This window comes from Pinus tabuliformis, chromosome 3_2, assembly GCF_031772625.1.
Source record: "Pinus tabuliformis cultivar Carrire ecotype Pingquan chromosome 3_2, CPIR1, whole genome shotgun sequence".
Classification (NCBI taxonomy): domain Eukaryota; kingdom Viridiplantae; phylum Streptophyta; class Pinopsida; order Pinales; family Pinaceae; genus Pinus; species Pinus tabuliformis.
The window spans coordinates 304,697,017-304,722,217 of record NC_142302.1 but is presented as its reverse complement, the minus strand read 5'-3'; the positions used below and the strand labels follow the sequence as shown (position 1 = coordinate 304,722,217).

The 25,201-nt window shown below is 39.6% G+C and overlaps 1 long non-coding RNA gene across 1 annotated transcript; it reads right to left on the bottom strand.

Annotated features, from left to right (window-relative positions):
* Positions 1-14,271: 14,271 nt before the first annotated feature.
* LOC149180770 (uncharacterized) lies at positions 14,272-15,178 on the bottom strand. The gene is made up of 2 exons (XR_016257489.1): positions 15,038-15,178; positions 14,272-14,935 (listed from the first exon to the last, which is right to left on the bottom strand). It is a non-coding gene; the product is annotated as an uncharacterized LOC149180770 (long non-coding RNA).
* Between the last annotated feature and the right edge of the window lie 10,023 nt (positions 15,179-25,201).

Here is a 25,201-nt window from a genome sequence, read left to right as displayed (position 1 = left end):
TATAATAAAGTTTCATGGCATTATTGTATCTGAGAGAAGTTCAAAAATAGCAGCAATGCCATGTTTCATTATATTGTTGTATGGAGAGAAGTTCAAAAACAGCAGCGATGCCATGTTTCATTGTATTGTTGTATGGAGAGAAGTTCAAAAACAGCAGCCATGCTATTATTGTATTGAGAGAAGGTATGGAAATAATTATGCATTTTACAATTGAGGGAGAAGTTCAAAAATATTAAAATTGAGAGAATTATGTATTTTACAATTGACTGGAAGTTCCAAAAAATAACATCAATGCCATGATATTATTTAATTGAGAAAAGCTATTGAATTTTCTTTTGCAGTGAAGTTCAAAAAATGGCAGCAATGCTATAAAATCTTTTAATTCAGAAAAGTTAAAGAATTATGCATTTTACAAATGAGTGAAAAGTTCAAAAAATTAGTGACAATGCCATGATATCATTTAATTTAAAAACACTATAGAAAGACTTGTGCAGTTTGGGACTATTTATATGTGTTTTGATCCATCAATGGGATCAAGAGCATCCATTTCAATTTTTGTTTTGAGTTAAATTGGTACAATATATTCCACTTATATCTTGATAGCAAAAAAATCTAATGCAGTTGTCTTGATCCATAAATTCTATATATTTTTTTTGTGAGAGTAGGAGGCTACTTAATGGTGTGAATACAGCCCTCTCCTTGGATGAATAACCTCCTAGCTTTATTTCTGCAGCATAAGCCTACTTCCAACAGTCCTCCTCAATGCTCAAGCCTGTGTTAGCTTTATAAGTTGGGGGGGTCGGTGAGGGGCGCGCAGTTTGGGATCCATTTCCAAAGGGATGATATCCACAAATGGTTGGATAGGGGTTCCACAAAGAGAGGAAAGTAGCTCCATGATGGGAGGGATCAGGTCTGAATAGGAATCCATTTAAAGCTTGTTAGTTGAGAAAGATTCAACTAGCAATGCTTCTAGACTTTACTTTTTATTTTTACATGCATTAAGTAATGTGTGCAGGCCATAGTGTAAGACAGTGCATAGCTTCTAATGGAATTTTATGCGTATGTGAAAAATTTGACTAGGGAAGTGCGCATGATTCCTGTTGTGGATATTCCACTAGGCAGTTTGTCACAGCAAATCTGATAATATTATATTAAAAATATGAGATTCTACACTATTATAGTTTTATTTAATTTCTAGATCTGTAAAATTAACTGTAATTATTGCATGCATGTAAAATTAAATCAAGAAGAAAATTAGAGAATGAAAAAATAGACTCACACACACATAATACACAAGATATTCTCTCTAGGAAACCCTTTCGGGAGAAAACCCAACAAGAAGGTGAGATCGCTTCACTCTCTTTCTCTGTCTGGAAATATGGTTGTAGAGACAAAGAATTAATGTATGTGGCCTATGGGATGGTACAATGCAAAAATCCTCTCTCTGTGCTCTATCTCCTATCTCTCATGGCTATCTTTGCTCAACTATGGAACAAAATTCTCTCGAAAGAATGGAATGCCTCTTCCTCCTAGTGGACTGGTTATAACGCAACTCGATAGCCTATTAGTGGTTAATTTTGACTACAAAAACTATTGACTAAAGTTATAAAATAGACTCTTATAGAGTATTTTACATCAAAAACACATGGCTAGCCCCTTTTCCATGAAAAATGGAGGTTGATGTGACATCCTCCCGAACTACAGATGTGAAAATAGGAAGGTCAACTTCTGAGTTGCATAAATTTTGCATATAGGCTCTGATTGACATAATTCTTGCACCATTGGAAAGATTTATGTGTGTAGAACAACACGGAAATGTGTTGCAATCAAGCGGAAAAGTTTTACCCCCAAAAAGTGTCATTTGATTCCTCAAAATTCTCCCAGAATGTTTCAAACCCCATTTCGCCAAACTAGGTCCTGTTGTTAAAAACAGTCTCGTGAGCTAATTCCTCCACTTTTTCTACTCAAAATGCATCGAGAGGGATGACCAAAAATATAATGATCCAATTTGGATCACACCTCCCCATTTTGAGAGGATTTTTGTCTCCAAACGCTTTTACTGAATGAGTTGAATAAATTTTTCCTCCGCCTTCTCTCTGGTGTACCCTTTAGCTTTGCCTGAAAGTTGTCCCTTCAACCCAATCTACCAAAGGTCTTGTTGCCCTTGTCTTGTAGTTTTGGACCTCTTCTACAAAATTGTATCTTCTATCAACTCTGCCTGAGCGTCTGTTCCCAAATCCTCCACAAAAGGTAGGACTTGTTCCTCTTCCTAATATAGCATAGAAGGCTCATAGAGTTTCAAATTCTCCACATTTACAACTGAGTAGATGCGCATATATGGTGCTAAACTGAGTCGCTAGGAATTATCACCAACCTTTTCCAGTGTCTTAAAGGGACCATACCTTAGAGCCTTAATTTTCTTACCAGGCCCCTACAGCCTCGACTTGTTCAACTGTAGCCATACTTTGTCTCCCACCTTGAATGATTTCTCTATTATGTGCTGATCAACCTGGCCTTATACTTCACCTATGAATTTTGCAGTGTTTCCTATACCTGTAGATGGATCTGCGTGATCTTCTCTATAAAATTTTCAACCCTCAAAGCATCTCTTATAATGTCTTCCTTCAATCCTCCTCATTACCCATATGTAATATCCGAAGGTGAAGGTGGAAAATATCCAAAACAAATTTCAAATGGGGACTTTCTTGTAGAAGTGTGAGCCACTTTGTTATAATAATGATGTATATATACCATATTTTCATCCCAAGCCTTCGAATGCTTCTCATTGTAACTCCTCAAAAGTTGCACCAAATTCATGTTAACCACTTTTTTCTACCCATTTGTGTGTGGATGGAATCTTGTAGATCTCTTCAAATTCGTGTCGATCTTCTTCCACAATGTACTCTAGAATGCACTGATAAATCATGTATCCCTGTCTAAAATGATGCTCCTTGGTATCCCAAAGTGTACCTAGACTTTTCCAAAGAACAAGTTTGTTGCTTCTTGTTCATTCATGGTATTTTTACTTGGCATCACAACACACATCTTGCTAAACCTATCAACTACCACAAACAGGTAGTAATGTCCCTTCCTGGTTGTCAGTAAACCTCCCACAAATTCCATGGAAATGATTTCCCAAGGACGAGTAGGTACAAGTAAGGGATGATTCAAACCCTGTTTCTTGTTGCTAGGCTTGCTGGTACAACAAAGCATGCATCCTCTTATGAACCTAGCTACTTGTTCTTGCATCTTGGGCCAATACACATACCTCTACAAGTTAGCCACGGTCTTCCCTACACCAAATTTCCCTAGAACCTTGGAGGTGTGAGGCTCTCTAATCAGCGGTAAACACTCACCTTTAGGAACACATAGCATAGCCAACCTATAGAGTAACCCATCCTAGAGATGGTAGTCAATGGTGATGTCACCATTGTGCACATGAATCTGACTCTGCAAATGCTGATACACCTCCTTGAAATCCTCATCTTCTCAATATGCCTCTCTATATGCATCATGGGTGAAAAGCTCCATGTGCATAAGAGTCCCCAAATCTTGTAATATTGGATGTGGGTGGCCTTGGAAACATATCAGCCAACTTGTTTGTGTTTCCCTTCTTATACTTGATCACCAAATGAAACTGTTGTAAGAACCACATCCACTTGTAATGCATAGTCTGTTGTAATTTATTCTGGGCCTGCAGGTATTGTAATGGCTGGTGATCCATGTGGATTATTGTCTCCTTTCCCATCAAATAGTGCTTCCACTAATTAGCATATTGCACCATGGAATAGAGCTCCTTATTGTAGATAGGATAGTTAAGAACTGCCCCATAAAATACTCTAGAATGGTAGAAAACAGGCCTTCCTCCTTGCATCAAGAGAACTCCCAAAACATACCCACTTGCATCTGTCTCCACTTCAAAGGGATGTTGCAAGTTTGGTAATGCTATAACTAGTGCTTCACTGATCTTCTTCTTTAAATCGTCAAAAGCCTTCTTCTACCCTTTTCCCCACTAGAAACTCTTGACACTTGTTGTTATGGCATGGAGCGGTGTTGCTACTACTAAAAACGAGGCTATGAATTTCCTCAGGTATTGTGTCGCTCCAATGAAATTCCTAACCTGAGTAACATTAGTAGGCAGTGGTCATTTCATGATGGCCTCCATCTTGGAAGGATCTATCTTCAATTCTCCTCCACCAATCACATATCCTAAATACACTAAGGACTGCTGCGCAAACTCACACTTCTTGAGAATTGCTAGAAGTTGGTGCTTCTTCAATGTTTTGAACATCTACGACAAATGTGAAATATGCTCCTCCCAGGTAGCACTATATACCAGTACATCATCCAAATATACAATACCAAATGAATCTATAACAGGGTTCTGTACAACATTCATTAATCTCATAAATGTAGCTAGTGCATTACATAGGCCAAATGGCATAACTAACCACTCATACAAACCTTGCCTGGTTTTGAAGGCGGTCTTCCATGTATCTTCTTCTTTGACTCGAACCTGGAGATATCTAGGCTTTGAGTCCAGCTTGGTGAAACATTTTTCTTGCTACAAATGATCTAGTAGATCATCTATCCTGGGCAAGAGGTATCTGTTCTTGAGTGTGATTTTATTCAATGTCCTGTAATCTATACACATCCGCCAAGTCCCATCCTTCTTTGGCATAATGATGATGGGTGACCCACATGGTGATGTACTTGGTCAAATGAAACCCTGCTCCAGCAGCTGCTGCAGATGTTTCTTCACCTCACTTGCTTCTATAACAGATTTCTTATACAACCCAATATTTGGCAATGGGGAGTCTTGCAATAGATGGATCTCATGCCTTAATTCTCTCCTAGGGGGTAGCCCTTTAGGCTCTCGGAAGTCGTCCTTGTATTCCTGTAAAAACTCCTCAAATTATTGTTTTTTTTCTTAGTACAACCCTCTAGGGATGCCTTGCCTCTATTGACTCCTCTATAGACCGATTTTCTCTTAAAAACAATAAAACATACTTCTTTCTAGAACTGATTAATTTCTTGGCTTGGTTGGCATTTACCAGTCAAATTTTCGACTTGCGTTTATGCGCATTGATGATGAATTATTTTCCATCCTTGATGAGCCATTACTGGTTAGCTCTCCTCATAAATATTGCATCACACATGTACATGTATGGAATCCCAAACACGACTCCACATACATCAAGGGGAACCACATCCAGATCTACTTCATCAATAAAATCAACACTAATAACAAATCTAATTTTACATTTTTATTACCTTCAGCTCTACATTCTTATGTACCCATTTGAGTGGATATGGATTTGGATGACCACAAACTTCCAGCCCCAACTTCTTGATCAGATATGCTGCAATGAGATTTCATTGTGATCTTGAGTAAAAAAGAGAATCAATCTTCGTCTTATTGACCTATACCTTTGCATGGAAGATTTTGGTCATTCTTTCTCTTCCTGTTGCTGAAGGCTAATCAAATTCACCTCCTTCTGCATTGATGTACAGATGATCTTCTCATCCACGTCCGAGCTACTTTCAACTTGGTTTCTCAAATTAGTGGCCATGAGATTCTTCTTCTTATTTTCTTTCTTCTGGTTCTTCGAGTTTAGCTCTGGATGCAACTTCCAACACTTCTCCTATGTATGGCCATCAATGTTGCAACGGTTGCTAAGATCTTTGTACTGGTGTGTTGTGGTTGTCGTCTTTCTATCTTCTCCCCCTTTCTTCTTCTTCTTCCCATCCTTAGAAGCGTCTTGTTGCTCCTTTTTCTTCGATCCACTTGATTGCACTCTTTTCAGGCCTATGTTCTCTAGGTATTGTGCCTGTACACAAGCCTCGTCCACCATTTTGGGCTTTAACAACATCAATTTCTCATGCAGATGGAGGTACAGACCCCCCAAATACTTGAGGAGTACATCTGGGTTCTCTGGAGAGATACCCAACATTATAGCCATCTCTCTGAATTTTGTGGTGTACTCCTACATGCTTTGGCTTGGCTTTTGCCTGAAGTAACGCCACCAGATCCACTCATCTTCCACATATGCAATGGGATAAAATTGTGAATTAATGAGGGTTTTAAAATCCTCCCACTTAGTCACTGGAGGTTCTCCCTCCAACGTCAAGGTTTTTGTGTGGCTCACCCATCAAGTCAGTGCATGATCCTCCAATTTTAGTCATGCGAATGAGATCTTCTGTCCTTCCTCGACCTAATGGACACTGAAATAAACTTCTAGTTGCTACAATGAGTGGTTCAGCTTCAGAGCATCAATCTCATCATGGTATGGCTTGATATCGACTTTTTCTTCCACTTTAAAGAAGGATTGGTTCACGACACTCAAACTAGGTGGATATTTTCTGGGTTCTTTCTTCAAATGGTTATTTGCATCTTCACGATCATATTATCCCCATTCTTATTTGTCCTATACATTCGAACCGCCTTCTTCTCCAAATATCCCCAGCTTATTTCTTAGGGTATCCATGAGTAGGTTGACATTGTAGTTCATATCCACGAGTTTTTCTTCGAGATGCGAAAACCTCACCTCTGTAGGATCATGAGGTTCGTTTACAGATTTGTCGCCCATGATTAGGGTTCTACGATTTTTGCCCTCATCAATATAGATCCCTACAACATCCACAAAATAAACAAATAAACCTGCTCTGATACCAAATGATCCGTAAACTACTGTGGATATTCCTGTGGATAGTTCATCACAACATATATGATAATATTATATTAAAAGTATGAGATTCTACACTATTACAGTTTTATTTAATTTCTAGATCTGTAAAATTAACTGTAATTAGTGCATGCATGTAAAAGTAAACCAAGAAGAAAAGTAGATAACTACAAAATAAGCTCACACAAGCATAATACATAAGATATTCTCTCTGGGAAATCCTTTCGGGAGAAAACCCAGCTAGAAGGTGAGGTCGCTTCACTCTCTCTCTCTCTCTCTCTGTAAATATGGATACAAATACAAAGAAGTAATGTATGTGGCCCATGGGCTGCTATAGTGCACAGATCCTCTCTGTGTGTGCTACCTCCTATATCTCTTGGCTATCTTTTCTCAACTATAGAACAAAATTCTCTCGAAAGAAGGTGATGCCTCTTCCTCCTAGTGGCCCGTTTATAACACCACCCGATAGCCTACTAGTGGTTAATTTTGACTACATCAACTCTTAAATAGAGTTACAAAATAGACTCTTCTAGAGTCTTTTACATCAAAAACACGTGGCTAGCCCCTTTTCCATGAATAATGGGGGCTTATGCGACATCCTCCCAAACTATAGTTGTGAAAACGAAAAGGTCAAATTTTGAGTGGCATAAATTTTGCATATGGCCTTGGATTGACGCTATTCTTGCACCGTTGGAAAGCTTTATGGGTGTAGAATAACATGAAAAGGTGTTGCATTTATGCGGCAAAGTTTTACCTCCAAAAAAACATCATTTGATGCCTCAAAATGTTCCTGAAAGGTTTCAGACCCCGTTTCGCAAAACTGGGTTCCACCGGTAAAAACAGTCCCTTGAGCTGATTCCTCCACTTTTTCTAGTCCAAATGTATTGAGATGGATGGAAAAAAATATAACGATCCAATTAGGATTAGTGTATGAAGCCAAAAATAGGTTTTTTAGCCTTGGGATCCAGGAATTTCATTCTCTTTGGGATAGTTTGGATTCTAGCCTTGCAAGGAGATGCTTTGGAAAAAATTGATGGGTACTGAAAGATCCAAATCAATGGTCATTTGCCTAATGTGACAAAATGACATGTAACATTTATTTTTATTTCTATCTCTATTTTATTATTTATTATTTCTGTTTACCTAATAGGAGAGGACAAGACATTACAACATCTCTTCCATATGGAACGAAGATCACCTCTTAGTGAAAAAAGAATTAATATAGTGGAAAGAGATTTGATCCCTCTTGAAGCTTGGCAGAATTAGAGTTGAGATGGATATTCTCATATGTAATTATGTAATAATTGAATTTACAATGGTAATTTATCTTTTCTAGATTTTAATTTTTTTAGTATATTCTTTAACTAATTTTACTTATTATAAAATTGCACGAACCGATTAACATCAAAATTAAATTAATGTTTAAAAACACAAAATTAAGTAAACCCTTTCTCAGTAGCGGTTTCTCCTTGAATTATAATATCTTAAACAATATTCTAAAAGAATAACTCAAAATGCATTGAAAAAGAAAAGGTGAGCATATTACCTACTATTCAATGTTATGACTAATGTAAGTATCATTCTAAGAGAACTTTTATATTATTAGTTTTTATTAAAGCTATTATGATATGTGTGCATAGATTTCTCTCTATTTTATATTTAAAATAATTTTGTAAATGTTTCTTTAAAACAATTTTTATTGATTTAAAATATTAAACATATTCTTGTATCTATTTGTGCAGTAATTGAATTTAAAGTGTAATTAAAATTTTCTAGATATAAAAACCTTTTTTGAGTATATTTTTTGGCATAGTCTAACTTATATCTGAAATGGCCATTTTTCAGAGCATTTTTCTGGTTAATTTTAATCAAAATCTGAGAGGGATTTTAAAAACTTGAGTTTAAATAGTTTATCTGTAGAATTCAAATGTGGAGGGGTTTTCCAGTGTGTTGAATCCATTTATGTATTCAAAAATGTCTTCCAAGCAACAAAAAACCACAATCTTGCTTGAGATTATGTAGAGTCTTGATTAGATTTTAACTAAACAAACAAATTTCCTATAAATTCTATCAAATTAGATGCAAGTACATATTTGATTATCCCTTATGATGTCAATCAATGGTTGGCATTTCTTCAACTCATATGCTTTCATTACAAACCGACTAATTCCTCCCTACCTATCTAGGATCAACCTTGTCAATTCCTAGATCTAGAGGACTTCGGGATTGAAGTGTTCTAGCCCTTGTGCCCAAATCTCCAAGAACATTTTCCCATTTCTTTTATGTTTTCAATTCAATCTCGAGCATCAAGCTTGTCCCTCGATTCATACTAATCCTCCTTTGCAATTCTCTGTTTTTATCCGTCTCCCTTTCCTAGAACCAAAGAACTACCTCTTGAACCCCACATTGACTCCCCATATCATCACCATCGATTTCCTTATATCAGAGAGGTTTGTTCCCCGCTAAGCGACTTCCCCACTGCCTCTATGCAAATATTATTTTAATTCATGATGGTCATCACCTTCTAATACTATTTTGGAATTTGATCATATATGTCACCTCCATTTAGTGATCCAGCTTGTAGTTAATAGGGATGTGTTTAGATATGTTATTATGCAAGTACGATGCCCTTTCCGGTGGTTTGAGGGCTTGCTTGATTAATTGTTCTTATATGCATAAGAATTCATTCATGTATAAAAAGTATATTGTATGATATTGGGTAAGTTAACATGTAACGCACTTTGTTATATATTGAATTTCGGGTTTTTTTGTTAAATTTGATATAATATAAACTATATCATTGAGTGGGTTTATCACAACACTCTTTCATCAATGTTTCTTTAATATAACATCATTTTATATATGTTCACCCATATATAGAACTGCCGTAGGTATATAAAAATTATATAATTGATATTACATTGAGATCAAAGTACCATTTATCAATTATAATGTAATGGACAAATATGTGCAGTGATGAGTAAGGATTTAACTCCTAAATGAAGGAGTATTATTTTATCAAATATTTACAATCACTTAGTATGCATGCTAGTGCAATGTATGTGATGCATGCATATGTAGCTATCATATGCATGCTAATAATCTTATAATGCTCATAATTTGAGATAGACATTACAGATTGCATCACAGGATTTTGATGAAAAGGCTATTTCATCTATAAGTTAGACTCCGCCACTTTTTTCACTAATTTTACTTTTTGTTAAAGGAAAATGTCTGAAGACACAAAATTAAATAAACATTTTGTCAGTAATGAATTCTTCTTGAACTATAAATATCTTTAAAAATAATATAAGAGAATTGAGAATTAAATTAAAAAAAAAAAGTCAATATATTATCCATTGTCCAACGTTATCACTAATGTAAGTATCATTCTAAGAAAATTGATAAGTTGTTTATTAATTTCCTAATGAAGATGTTTTAATTATTAGTTTCTATTAAATCAATTATGATATTGGTTGCCAAAAACCTAGAGCCCAAAACGTAATTGACTACTTTACCTCAATTTTATTTTAAGTATTTACTTTATTTTTTTATTTGATTTAATTTTTTTAATATGACCAATGCAAAATGTTTACATAAAAAGATAAGTCAAGACAAGAACATGACATGACATGACATTACAACATCTCTTTCACACTATCGGTGCACTAATCCACTTCATATGACACTTGTTCATGACTTTTTTTTCCTAATTAATCAATTACCAAAAATGGCATAACTATTTTGGAGATAAATCTCGATCTTTTATTTGTGTATACTACAAAGAATATTCTTAGAGGTTAAATCCCTACCATCCACTTAATAATTATTTATAATTAAACTAAAATTATAGAAACCCTATTTCAAAATAGACATACTATATATACAATTAAAAGAATTGAAAATTGAACACAATTTTTTTGGAAATTAAGTATGTACAAGCAATTTTCTTATTGTGCACTTTCCAATGTTGTAATGTAATGTTTAACATTTTGACTAAGTTGTGAAAAAAATAATAAAAAATCTACAAAAATAAAATTAAATAAAAATATTAATGTAATGCACCCAATATGGTAGTGACGCTCTAATGTAATGTAACATTTAACATTTTGGCTAAGTCAAATTACATAAAAAGGAAAATTAAATAAAAAATAATGTAAATATTTTAACTCGGTTTTAAAAAATAAAACTAATGAAATACAAATAACCTTATAAAAATAAAATAAAAATAAAAATGGCTTATGGTATTGACCCATGGTATTCATGTGGATTGTAGTCTATTTAAAGGGGGAAATTAAACCAACCTAGATCCAAGCCCAGAGGGATCAAATCTCTTTTCACTCTAAAAGAGGTTTTCATATCAACATGTCTGACCCCTCTCTACGCTTGTAGATCCAGAGTTGAGATGGATCTAGGCTAGTTACACACACCCACCCTAATTTCAATTTCAAAATATTTATTATATTATAAACTTTTTTATATATTATAACTTTAAAAAACCTCTCTTAAAACATTTCAAAGTATAAAATTAAAATTTTACGAAATAAATTTTGAATTAAATAGATATTACTCAACATAATCATCACTAATGTAAAACATCACTTTATATTTTTTCGAATATATATTTAAAAAATAATAAATTTAATTTAATTTAAAAATGTAACTACATGCTCCCAAAATATTTAAATTTGATTTAAAACCCTTTTTTTTGTAAGCTTTAGAAATATATTTATATTATGAAGCAAAGTTTGTGGGATCCCATAAACAAATAGACTGAAGAAATCATATTCCATGATCGTCGGTTTATCCAAAAAGAACAACAGGAATAAAACGTAGCCCATTAGTAGTTACATACATGGGTGCATGTTGGGCAATCTCACAAAATAGTGCACACATATAACATTCAGAGGCATATCGAAAGCCATAAAACCATAGGAGAAGTAGACATAGCATATACAAAAATGAGGAGCCAAGTGCTAGAAAAGACCATTAGTCTACTATAATTCGTCGAGAAAGAGCAATGGATTTGCCTTGTGGTGGAGCTTCTGCTGGTGCATTGATAACAACTAGGTTGTGAGGTTGTGAGTGTGATCCATAGTCTGAATTAGACACAACATAATGTTCTACCCATGTTAATGTCGTGACAATATAGTCCAGATTGTACCTAATATCTTCGAGGATCCTCCTAATCTCCTCTTGTCCTCCAAATAACTAGTAGTGATCAACTTGCTTATCAGTCACGACCATTTGAAGCAAGGTTTCTAGTTGATAGTGCAGAGCCAAAGAGTGGAGAAAATGAAGTCCCCTTGGCAACTCGCTTAGCACATCAGAGGAGCCATGAAAACAAAAAGTATAGAAAAACTTAATTGGGTTGATGAAACGAGGGTGAAATAAATGGTGTAAGAAGACATATTTGATATGACTAGAAATTGAACCCAAAGACGACAAGAGTAAAGGGGTGATAGTTCGGTAATGTAGGGACTCGAATGAGAGTGTAGGCGAAACATTAGAAGGACATCATCAACCAAGAACAATGTAAACACCCTTATACTCTTATGAATGGAAACTTCCTTTTGGGAGTGTATTTGTAGTAGGGAGAGGCATATGAGGATTGTACCAACTAGCCTTGGGAAGACTAGGCCCGTAATGTGTTCAGAACCAAATTGAAAATGTGCCCAAGTACTAGACACCACATACCATGACTAGACAACTAAACTAAATGAAATGTATCCAAAGTTAGAAATTTGGGAGGATGAAAAAGGCAACACAAGGACTAGCTCAAAACAAGGACCCATCCTTGTGTTGTGTAGAAAGAGAACAAAAAACATGGGCACTTGCAATAACAAGCCAAACTACCAAACCAAAGAGATACACAGTGACCCATGAATTGAAAACAAACACTGAAACAAGAAGGTAGTTATATAGAGCGACGTTTAGCGAATTTGCAGAGCGCCAACAAAATATTGTGTCAACCACTGCAATCCTGGAAACCCTAGTGAAGATTCGCAACCATGGGGCTAAATTCCTGCGCTTATAAAGAAAACCCAAAACTGCCTCAACAATCATAAGCCAAAGAGGGATAAGTGTTCGTTATATACACTCACTTAACACTCGCATTACACACCCACTTCATGTGAACCTTCCTCTAAAATGCATCCATGATCAAACTCGAAAGCTAGAAATTGCAAACCAAGAGGTCCCTCTCCCGCCACTTGCCTACAGTTATGGCAATTTGACAAAGTTTGTTGTGGTTGAGCCCTAAGAGGGTAAAATCACCACACATAGGTCATAGCTAGATAGGTGGTGACCTCAGCTCTCTTCGTCCTTCTTCTTCATTGCCTTATAACACATGTCAATCATGCGTGCTCACGTGGTTGGAAACCTTAAAAACACCCCATCCGTGTAATTTGATTTAAAACCTTAATAGACAATTGCTTTCATATTTTATATAAAGGCTTAAACTACAATTTCTCTTCGCTTTTGTTAGAAATAGTAATTACTCCGGCATGTGGAGTTGGCTAAACATAGAGAGTCAATTAACTAAGTGATTAAGTGGTTGAGTGTTGAGTCAAGTCAAATTAAGTGACAGACGACTTTTAGTGTGTGGTTGCATGTCAAGATATTTAGGCAAGTAGTTAGTTGGAAAGGATAAATACCCTTCACCAGATTCATTATAATTATCATGTTTGATGTGTGAATTCATACTTTGTGTCTTTTGCCTTTCCAAGTGCTAAATAATTGAATCGTCAAGCAACTTCATGGGTCATGTCTAGGCGACTTCTTTGAGCTTTGGGCAAATTCACAAAGATCTCCTCCGTTTCAAATCTCCAACATACTTTATGCAATAAACTCAAAGGAAGAAAACAGCACTACAGTCAGAATCTTGAGCTCCCCACGTCCATACATCTTCATTGATCTCCGGGTATATTTTTCAAACATTGTTTTTCTTGGGCCGAAACGTTAACGGTGCGAGATTATTCTCCATGGAATAGAAGAAACCTATTGGAAGGCGACAAGTCAAAATCTCTCATTTCCGCGTTTAGAAAACCCGGTGGATCTCCTTAATTCTCGTGGAGCCGTTATTAAATGAATTCAATTGTGAAACTGCAAACTTTTACTATACCATTCCAACCATTCAAATTCACGCTAGAATGGCTGATGAAAGTTGATAGCTATCAAAAGATTTATAAGGTTGAGAATTTGTGAGGCTAGTTAAGAATAAAGGCGGAAAACAAAAAATTAATTTGGAAATTCTTGACTTCATCTTAAATTATGTATATCACTAAACATATTTCTAAATTATTAAACTAAATCCATAAGTTCATAATTTTTCAGTTTTTAAAGAATGGAAATTCTGAAACTTCATTTTAAAGAGACCACCCCTATCAATGAAAATTCTGAAACCCCATTCTAAAAAGACCAGGCCTATGAACTTAACTAGATTTAAAAGTAAAAACTACCACCCAAAACATTGCATCTTAATCCACTTCATTTAATTTATCCTCCCAGTAAATTTAAGACTCAAAAATCCCCACTTCGTATCCAAAAGCATTCAAACAACTACTAGATTCTACGAAGAAAGACACTGAGAGGTCGAACATGGGCAAGTTGGGTTCGTGCAGCAGCAGTCATGTGTTTCTACCAGCAAGTCGTATTGTGCAACAATTCTCTGTCAGGCCTGTCCGGACTCCACTGGATGCATCTAATCAATGGACTTCCCGATTTATTAACCACTGCAAGCAGCCAACGCGTCTGAATTTTATACATGTATTTAGGTTACAGACGATCGAAATGGCAAACCAGCTTCATTCATTTAGTCTTAGATACTGTTAATAATTCTCTGTTTGGCAAAAATCCCTCTCCTGCCACTGTACTCCTCTTCCATTGCCAGTGTACTTTCCGCCCACACAGATTTCACTGGTCATTTGTAAGGAGGCCTCCATGTGCTGCCGTCACTAACAATGCAGGATCCATCTGCCTTCCATGATGGATAGTTGAGGTTGCTGATGAGTTCCGGTTTCGAATCCCGGGGATAGACAAAGGATTTGTTCCCACTTATGCTGCCGATCTGGGTTTGATTGTAACCAAAATAGTAGAGAAACAGAAAATGGTCCTTTGAATCGCTTTCATAGACCAGCCCGGGGTCCAGAGCTTCACGGGATTTAGCTCCCCTGTTCCCAAGTCAAATGCTGTGGTTGAAGAGCCCGTGTCATTTGTTATATGAGCATTCGCATTGTCCATTGTGGTTGCTGCAGAAATGAGAAAAAATGAATCAAAACTGAAATTGGGCTTCTGGAATTTGACCCCAGGCTTTCAAATTTGTTGATAACTTGAGCTTCCCAGAATCATACTTGTAGTCATGAGAGCAGATTTGATTGCCGAGGCGCGGATTTCTTCCAAATTGCTAATGTCGTGGAGAGCCTTTGCAGAACTTATCGTTTAACACAACATGCCCTGCGAATAAGTAGTCCGGATGAATCGTGGAAGGTTTGAACTTTCAAATCAAAAATGTAAGCGCCCATCTGTGCAATTTGATATGAAATTTGCCCGCCCAACTGTGGAGTTTGAACTCCTCTACACAGAATTTGACATTAAATACATGTGGGTACATGTCATTAACTACATCGGAGAGCGGGAAGTCTGAGCAGTGAACCATGCTGCAGCTGGTGCGGTGTAATCGCCGGAAAATCCCTATGCGTAGATGGTATGTATAACATGGGGTCTAAGTATGGGTTGTTGACATACCTAGATGGGCCAGCCTGCATAAGGGCATTTAATACCTAATGTATGGCTGGTTAGCTCTTGCCCAGTCGTTCAACCCTAGCGGCTCACTTGAAATTAGTCAGCATCATTGATAAGGATTTATGGAAAATAATTTATGGAAAATAATTATTGCAAAGGTTGCGCTTAAGGCTCAAAAGGAGGGTCAGATTGCTCGTGAGAGACAGTCCAAGAAGTTCTCTAGGTTAAGAAACAAATTTCCCAGAACGGACAATGTCATTAGCGTTGAAAATGAGGTAGGAGATTTAGTTTTTGGTGATAGAGATCCTAGGTATTCGGCAATTAGAGTAGAAGCCTCGGAGATTTGTGTTACTAATTCATCTTCGATGGTCTGTGATAAGGAGAGCGTAAATAACATCAATAGTCTGGTTAACGACTTTAGGGCTTTAGATGACAGTGGCAGCGTTGTTTTCCTTGGCAAAATATTCTCTGAAGGAAACGATTCTGGAGACATTTATATTGAAAGCAGCAACGTTAATTCCGGTAAAATATTCTCTGAAGGAAACGTTTCTGGACACTTTTATGTTGAAAGAAGCAATGTTAATTCTAGAGGAATTAATATTATAATAAGAAGCAGCGTTAACTCTGAAGGAATCGATGCTAAGTACATTAATATTAAAAGCAGCATCGTTAAGCTTGATCATGAACCTAAAAGCATCACAGATATCAATTGGTTGGAGAGTGGTTTAAAAGCTTCAGATGTCGAAGGACAACGTAGTCTATGAGAGCATTGATTTTGAAGACATCGATATTGGAAGAGGCATAGTTATCCCTAATAGCATATGAAGCAGCTTTGTCAATAAAATCATCACATATATCAATAAATTGGGTAGCGGCTTTAAGTCGACGAGGGCATTGTTGTCTCGAATGATGTAATCTCTGGAAAGACATGAAATATTGTTTAGATTTTTCGGTGAGCTCTGCGGGAAGGAGGCGCGCGCCGGGAAGGGAGCAGCCAACCGTTGGCAACTATGGCCATCAGCAACCAATAACCAACGCTCTGGATCACATTCCGCCAATAGCTCTATGCCTGTGGACCTAAAGACCTCCATTGACCTCTTACAACGCTATTTTCTCTGCCATCCCCTGCCGGTTTTGTAGCTGGCTACACGCCTTCCATGAATAACACCTGTCCCTGCATGGCGTTCGCTCCCTGCTACTCTCGTCGTTGAAGCGGGGTACGTGCTTCTGCACACTCTCTTCCTTTTTAAGCTAGCTCTCAGCAGTTCAATCGATTTCCCTCCTCCAGCCTTGCGGGCTGGAGGCCTCCTTTTTGCATCCTTCTTCGCCTGGCGCTTCTGCATTCTCATGCATGCTCATGGCTCCCTGCTCCTGGCGTCGCGCGGCTCCTTGTACAGGTTAGTCAGTTTACATTTCTATTTCTTTTTAACTGAATGAAGTGTCAAGCAATCTGGAGTGAGTCGGTCGTGTTGCATGCTGTAAAATTTTCAGATAGGCTCTGTAATCTTTGTTTAAACAGGGGAGGTTCTAATGCATGACTGACGACAGGTTATAAGAAGATATACACATTTAATAGTTTTATTATGGTTAAACGCTTCTTCTCAGTTATAGTAAGTCCTTTACAGCCGTATATGGCTTCTCTATTTCTGGTTTAAAGGTCAGCAGGAAAATGTTAAGAGCTCTCATCAGCAGAATCAGAGCCTCCTTTTACATCTACAGTCCTTGTCAAGACATCCGCTTCCGTATTGGAAAATGGTGGTGTGTTCTCCATTTTTACTGCTGTTGTTTCGACTGCAACAGTCGATCTGAAGCGAAATAGCTCCTCTGTTTCCGCCATCGATTCTCCTAGAGGCCTCGAGGGATTTCCGGCTCTTTCTCCCGGCATTTCAATTCAAATCCTTTTTCCGGTGACCTTCTGCTGTCTCCATGTTTTTTCTCTCTTGCACCATTAATTGGTCCTGCCACCTTTTTCTTTGAACATGGCTTATCGGCGGCAGGCTCTCGTCACTAATTCCACAAAGGTTCCTTTCTAGAGTCTTCCTTTTTACGAGACCGTCCTTCCTGCTTGCCAGAGTCGCTGGAGAACGATTAATCTCCGTCCTTTCAATTGTCCTCTCCCTCAGATATCTTATTTTCCAGGCAACATTCTCCGCCGGTTTCTCTCCTTGGGATCTACAAAGGTACGGGGGATCCCTCTTTGGGATTTTCTCTCTGACTTTCTGGCTCTTCTCTCCTTTCTAGAATGGCAGAAGACAGTGACTCTCCGGCCACCAAAGCACTCTTCGCCGCGGCAATTCAAGCTGAGTCAGCCCGCAACCAGGCCTGTGGGAATCCCCGATGGCACTCCACGCTGTCAGACTTTCTGCCACCGGGGCTGCGGGACCCTCCCCTCTCTGGGAACATCGACTCTCATAATCTCTCAAAGGGTCGTCACAAACACAAAGCCCCTGTCAAAACGGTCCCCCCCCCCTAAAGCGGTCTCTGTTTCTGGACCATCTCTGGTGGAGCGCATCGAGAGCCTCCAAAAGTTTGCCCTCGTGGGGAAATGGTATTTCCCGGAATTGGATGAGACACAAATGAGAAGCTGGGTCACAAAATCTTGGTCTCCCATCATAGGTTACACTCCTATTATCTCTCGGCTTATGAAGGACTGGTTCTCCTTCCACTTTCAAAAGGAGGCAGATCTGGAACTGGTTTTGAACAGGCCGTGGGTCTCGGGCAGAAGTTTTCTTCCTCTTTCAAGATGGTACCTTGGTTTCGACCCCCTCAAGAATACCCCCTCTCACAGCATGATCTGGGTTAAATTACCGAATCTCCCTCTCCAACTGTGGACGCCGGAGATTCTTGCCACTATTGGAGACGCCATTGGTAAGTTTATTTATGTCGACCCTTGGGTTAGAGGCGAAAAAGACAAGAGAATCACATGGATTCTCATTGAAAGACCTTACAAGGGAGGTTATCCTGACCAAATCGAAATCTCATGGGAAGGATCAAAGATATGTCAAAGGCTCGATTTTTGGGGCATTCCGTTTCGCTGTTCCTCCTGCCATCGAACTGGACACCTCGTTCGACACTGTCGTTTTCGCAGACACAGGCATGTCCCCCTCCCCCGGGACAAGGGGGAGAAAGAAGACTCAGACTCCCGCTCAGATAAAGCCGGTCCTCTGGGGGAAAATTTCTCCTTCAAATCCACAGACTTCCGAAGCTCTCAGGAAGAATCTCAGTTCAGGCCCGAGTCGCCAAATTTTGTAGGTTTTAGGAGCACTCCTCTATCGGCAGGGTCAAAAGATGCGGCTCCCTCCTCCCCACATCTCAGCAACAGGGCAGACTTCTTCAGCCCTCCTGTCACAGAACAGTTCGAAGAGGAAGCGGTCCCTCCTCCTCCGACTATGAACGCTGCAGATTTCGTGGTAGGAACTCACCCTATTCTCATCTCCTCTTCCCCACCTACCCCATCCGCAGCCCAAAAAGGGAAAGAAACTCAGCTATCCCCGACCCCATTCAATTCTCCATCGGACTCCCCGGTCAACACTCTCGACAGCGACATTGAACACCTGCTAAATCGTAACCCATCTATCCTGGAACCAATGACCATTCACAAACCGTCCTTCCCCATCATTAGTCCCAATTCGGCCAAAAATATCACTGTCCGGAAGAAGACCCGAGGTGGGAGCCGTCACTTTAGAGGCCGGACTATTGCCTCTGAATTGGGAATCTCTAATCTTCCCCTCATTGATGTTCCTATTTTCGAGTCATCTCCTCCACAGCCCCTTAGAGCAAGCTCGGCTGGCCAGCCTTCCAAATGACCTTCCTCATCTCTTACAATATCAGGGGCCTTGGAGCCGGCCCAAAATTCTTGGCTCTAAGGGAAACTCTCCTTTCTGCTCGGCCCTACATCATATTCATCCAAGAAACGATGCATCCTAGCTCGGTATCCCTGGCTTTTTTCAGAAAGATGCTTCCAACATGGCATATGGCTGCCACTAATGCAGATGGGCTGTCCGGCGGTTTGGTGGCCATGTGGGATCCTCACATGATTAAGGCAAAGGCATATAAGTGCAGTGCAGGCATTCTTCTCTCCGCCTCCATCAGAGGACGTCCAAATGTCCTAAATATGCTGAACATATACGCGCCCTACAGGCACAGGCCCCACTTTTGGGATTCATTGTCCTCCTCAGGTATTTTAGACATCAATTCATTGCTTATTGCAGGTGATTTAAATCTAACTCTAAGTTCGGACGAATGCTGGGATCACTGCCAAACAGTCGACAGATTGGCTGACAGAATGACAAGGGAGTTTTTAAACAGGAACCTTGTCGACATCCGTCCAGAAATTATGGCCCCCACATGGGACAATGGCAGGTTGGGATCTGCCTTCATAGCGAAAAGAATCGACCGCTTTCTTCTGCATTCCAGTATAATCCTAAAATGGGGAATGCCGCATGCAAAAACTGGAGGGGATTTCACATCCGACCACAAGCCCATCCTACTGGACTGGGATATTGCTGAACGAAGAATGGGATACTCCTTCAAATTTAACTCTATTCATCTACAGGACGAATCCTTTAATGACTTCATAAAATCCAGCTGGGGGGACATCAACAATGCACAGGATGCTTTTCTTCTAACCTTTCGGGACAAAACACAATTGCTAAGACAGAAAACAAAGAATTGGCAGATTGAAAAGAAGCGAAGAGATGCCCAGGACCTACACGACATCAACCTAGAAATTAGCCGGCTAGCTTCTTCTATTCAGCACAGCGGAAGGACGTTCGACAAGGCTTCCCTCATCAGCTCCCTCGAAAGAAAGAAAAAAGCTCTTCTCCACAAAGAGGAAGCATCTTGGCGGCTTAAAAGTCGAGCTATTTGGCTCAAAGACGGGGATAGAAACACCAGATTTTTCCACAATTTCGCTAATGGCCGTAGATCAAAAAATTCAATTTGGAAAATCGAAAATGATAATGGAGAATGCTTCTCCTCCCAACAGGAAATTTCAGCGGAAGCTACTCGATTCTTCAGGGAGCAGTATAAAAGGCAGCACAGTGATCTTAATGACTCTCTATGGGCAGTGGACCCTTTGCCGGTCATGTTCGACGACGCAGCCAATGACGTTTTCTACAGACCCATCACGGAGGATGAACTTTCCGAGACCATTAAGAGCTTTAGCAAAGACAAGAGCCCCGGGCCAGATGGCTGGCCGGTGGAATTCTTTTCTCATTTCTATGAACTCTTCAAAACAGATCTCCTCGGCATGGTTGATGCATCCCGTCTCTCCGGCAGTATTAACAGCGCTCTCTCCGCCTCCTTTATTGCTTTAATTCCAAAACGAGAAAAATCTACTTCTTTTGGGGATTATAGGCCGATTGCTTTATGCAATTCGCTATATAAGATTATTTCCAAAATTATAGCTGAAAGATTGAAGAAAGTTCTCAACTCTTTTATAACTAAGGAACAGCACGCTTTCCTCAAGGACAGGCTTATCATGGATGCAGTTGCTATGGCACAGGAGTGCCTCCACTCCATATGCACCAAGAAAATGGACGCCGCTGCTCTTAAAATCGATCTCAAAAAGGCTTTTGACTGCGTCGATTGGAGCTTCCTCAAAATTCTTCTGGCAAAAATTGGCTTAAGACCCATGGCAATCAGCTGGATCATGGCGTGCGTGGAATCGGTCCACTACTCTGTAATCATAAATGGTATTCCATCTACTTTTTTCCATGCAGAGAGAGGGCTCCGCCAGGGATGCCCTCTCTCCCCGCTTCTATTTATACTGGTGATGAACTGTCTCAGCTCGCATATCAACCGTGCTGTTGCCGAAGGTAGATGCAAGCCTGTAAGGATCTGCAGAGACATCTCCCTCTCCCATAATCTCTTCGTCGACGATATCTTACTTTTTGCTCTACTGTGCAAACCCTCCTGGGTCTGCCTTTATGTGCTCTTCAAGAAGTTTCAAGCTGCCACAGGCCTTTCGATCAACTGCGGGAAATCAGTGCTTTATCACAACGATTCAAACCCTGCTATAGCACAGTGGATTGCAGATCGCTTTGAGATCAATCTTGCCCAGATAAAGGATGGCTTCACCTATTTGGGTTTCCGTCTAAAAGCAAAGGGGTACCGTTGTCTGGACTGGGCTTGGCTGGTGGACCGCTTCTACTTCAAGATTTCTCGTTGGGAAATGCGCTTCCTGTCTCTTGCTGGCAGATATATCTTGGTACAAACGGTTCTCTCTCAACTTGCGGTGTTCTGGAGCCACCTTTTCCTTCTCCCTTCATCTGTTATCAAGCAAATGAAGTCCATTGCTGCCATTTTTCTGTGGAGTGGTCGTCCCTTCCACTCAAAAATTCACCTTGTCAAGATGGATACAATCACAAGGCCGAAAGAAAAGGGTGGTTGGGGTCTTCTTAATATGAATCATTTTGGTAAAGCGCTCATCTGCAAATCTTTGCACAGGGGCTTATTTGGGCACGGTCCGTGGAGCACCTTGATCAGACAAAAGTACCTTAAAGGCCGTCCCTTGGTTTACTGGTTCAAAAGGTCTTCTCTTGGAATCAGGAATGGATCCCCCATTTGGCACAGCTTCAAAAAGATCCAATCTTTCTTCCTGAAGAATTTAAAATGGACTTTTTTTTCTGGTTCCTGCGTCCTCATTGGTATAGATCCCACTCTATACAACCTTGAGTCCATGATCCCCCCCTCTTTACTCTCTTTCTTTCATTCTAGAGGCCTTTTTACCTGGAACACTCTTATTGACTCTTGGTCCTCTCTTGAACCAATCTGGAAATCTGACCTTCAGTTAGCCATCCCTCCCCTCCTCCGTCCCCTATGGCTTTCTTTCACTTCCCGTTTCACCCATCGTGGGATTCTCCAACTTGGCACAAAAGACAACCTCATCTGGTCCACTGACAACTCTATTCATCCCATCTCTGTCCGGAACATATACTCTGTCTTAATCGCTGATTTCCCTCCTATCCCCTTTGTCTTTCCTGTCAAATTCTGGAAAGCCCCTTGCCCCCTCAAATCCATCCTTTTTTCATGGCTTCTCTTCTCCAATAAGAATCTCTCCTGGGATGTTCTGCAAAGAAAAGGATGGCACGGTCCAGGCAGATGTCAACTCTGCCTTGCGGAGTTTGAAACAAACTATCACATGTTCTTTCACTGTTCCGCCTCCTCTGCAATCTGGTATGAACTCTCATTGCTATATGGTTTTCCTCACTGTTTGTTTTCCTCTGTTCAGGAAGCTTTTACATGGTGGGGCGTTCAATGCCCCATTTGGCAGGCTCTTTTCTGCCTCACATGCTGGAACATTTGGAAGTGGAGGAACAGGCGCATCTTCCAGGCCTCCTGCCTGCCGCTTGTCTCCATTCTTCCTTCTATTTTGGGGTCTATGCCCACTCCGATTTAATTGGCTCCTTTCGCCATTCTCTTTCTGTCATATGGTCAACAGCGCTCCTGTATTTTTGGATCTATCTTTTTCTCTTCTGGCTTTTTTACCTGCCCTCTCCTTATGGGGCTCGTTTTCCTTTTGGCGCGGATCTTAAACATTTCGACATTGTGGCTGTGGTTATAGCTTCATATGCTTTTACATTTTCTGCTCTCCATGCACAGCTATACAGGACGAGGCTTCGGGCCTTCTTTGTGCTAAAACTTTCCGACAATGCGGCTGTGGTATAGTTTCTTACGCTCATATGGTTTTACATTTTCTGCACCACGTTCAGATTGGCTGTGGCATAGCTTCTTATGCTCATATGGTCTTTCATTTTCTGCTCTCCATGATCAGATATACAGGTTGAGGCATTCGGCCTTCTTTGTACCCAAGAACTTTATATTTTCTCAATATAATCTATCCTGATTTTTCTTTCTGAAAAAAAATCTCTGGAAACATCCCTAGAGACCACCATTCTTGAGACATCGATTTTGAATGTAGTCGCAGAAGCCTTGATAATAATTTAATCATCGTTGACTTTGTCAATAATGAATCCCAAGTTAAGATTTTTGGTAACATGGGTAGCCTATTAGCGTTCGATAGGGTGTTGACTTGCTATTAGTTTTAGCGTTGATCGTCCATTTCTATGGGGTAATCACTGTTTAACCAAACTTTATGCTGGGCTTATGCTCGGCACTTTGTCTTTAACCAAAGTTTTCAGTTTACCCTCTTATTATTCGCCTCACTTGGCCCGATGTGCGCACAACTTAATTTATCCTAAGTTCTTTCTGGGGCTTGTTCTCCCAATGTGCGCACAACTTAATTTATCCTCAGTTCTTTCTGGGGCTTGTTCTCCGTGCCCAGATGTTTGAAGTCTATGCAGAGGCATCCACACGTCCACGTTTGTATAGAAATGCTTTCTCTGGAGGAGACGAGCAGGGCGAGCTAGTTTGAGGAGCAGAGCAGAGAGTGTCCACCAGCAGCATTCGAGCTAGTATCCGAGCCAACAACAGCATCTGTCAAGACAGCTTTATTACTTGTAAGTATGTTTAATGGTTTTTACACAAAATCTAAGGAGCCTTTTCACGATTACAGAGGTTGTTTTTGTTCATGCCATTTCTCTGGTTTGGCTTCGGCCACTTTTCCTGCAGCTAGTAGAATTGCTTAGAAATCACATAATCATTGGTAGCAGGTTGCATAATCAGACAAAGTTGCACATAGAAGCCATTCACTTGTTGCAGAAGCCATTAACATCAACCATTCAATTGAGTCGTTGCATTCACTGGTTGCACCTAGTTTTCATCCATTTAACCGTAGTCGATTGGTTGAGTTAACTCTTGGAGCGTGCTATTACATGCTTATGTACAAGTCTGTTGTGTTCAATTGCTTGTATGCAGAAACAGTTATTACATGCTTATGTACAGGTCCACAGTGGTCAATTTCGTGTACGCAGAAACATGCCTCTGCGTCCTCCTATGGCAGCGCATCTACTCTTATCTGCAAAATCTATATGGTAAGCTTTCTTATTATACACAGATTTACAGATAAACATATTTACAAAGTATTACAAGCTATTTCCAAATAGTTTATTATTATACACAGATTTACAGATAAAAATATTTACAAAATATTACAAGCTATTTCCATACAAAGTATTACAGTTATTTCCAAATAGTGAAAGAAAAGAAACTTTACAGAAAATTACATGCTATTTCCAAATATTAGTTTAAACCACTGAAATTAAACTTTTTAATGTTGAAAGTATTCCATAGATGTGCAACCTAGTTCCCTAAAAATGTTGCATATCTTTAAAAAACAAAAAAAATAAAAATGGAGGCATACCCATTCCACCTCTGGTTAACAATGTTTCATTTCCTTGCTCTACTCCATTTCAAGACTAACTTCCATTATCATGTAATTACTATCTCTTTATCCTGGAGAGAAAGAAAGAAATACACATAGGAGAAAGAATTAGGACCTGTCGTGTGCAGAGAATAAGAAACAAAGCGCCCAACACATGGGCATAAAAGAAACAGACATAGCGGGTTGACGCCGGCTAGAGCAAAGGCTAAAGGCCAACAGGTTGGCTATGTACAATAGGGTTATTCCATGGAGCAAAGGCCAACACCCCGCAAAGCAACATCATGTAATTGACACGGAAATACGTCCAGTGCTTGTGGATCCTGCTACTCACCTCCGCCAGAGACTCCAGTGTCATCAAGTTGCTCTGATCCACCATCTCCAGCCATGGCCTCCACTGGCCTCCACTTCGACAAGGCATTGCGGGCACCTTTTGAGATCCGGGCATAGAAGACTCAGGTTGCGGGTGTCGTGGCCACTACTTGCCGTG